The following is an 803-nucleotide window of genomic DNA, read 5'->3' on the forward strand; positions in this document are numbered from 1 at the left end:
TGTGCTGTTATATTATGTAAGTTGTCATGTTATTTATCTCATGCAAGCCATAATCTAGAGACATATACGATGGTGGTCAAATTTAGTAGGAAAGTGCCTGGGGAAAACCACTGACCTTTGGCAAGTTTCTTGCATAGCTTCCACATATGCACACCAAATTGGTGGAAAACAGGTGATCTTCAATGAATGTTGAAGAGAGCAAACAAATTTATTTGTCTTTGGCTGGGTTTGAACCCATACCTAATGTTTTATAGTGAAAGGCAAACTCAAGTTCTCATAACATTACAAGCGTACATGTACAACATTTACCACTGGTCGTGATGTTTCACCTTCAATATGTACGACATGTATCAGTGATAGTGATATTCCACCTTCAGTATGTACGACATGTATCAGTGGTAGTGATGTTCCACCTTCAGTATGTATGACATGTATCAGTGGTAGTGATGTTCCACCTTCAGTATGTGTGACGTATCAGTGGTAGTGATGTTCCACCTTCAATATGTACGACATGTATCAGTGGTAGTGATGTTCCACCTTCAGTATGTACGACATGTATCAGTGGTAGTGATGTTCCACCTTCAGTATGTACGACATGTATCAATGGTAGTGATGTTCCACCTTCAGTATGTGTGACATGTATCAGTGGTAGTGATGTTTCACCTTCAGTATATGTGACATGTATCAGTGGTAGTGATATTCCACCTTCAGTATGCACGACATGTATCAGTGGTAGTGATGTTCCACCTTCAGTATATGTGACATGTATCAGTGGTAGTGATATTCCACCTTCAGTATGCACG

This window comes from Liolophura sinensis, chromosome 12 (genome assembly GCF_032854445.1).
Source record: "Liolophura sinensis isolate JHLJ2023 chromosome 12, CUHK_Ljap_v2, whole genome shotgun sequence".
In the NCBI taxonomy this organism is placed as follows: domain Eukaryota; kingdom Metazoa; phylum Mollusca; class Polyplacophora; order Chitonida; family Chitonidae; genus Liolophura; species Liolophura sinensis.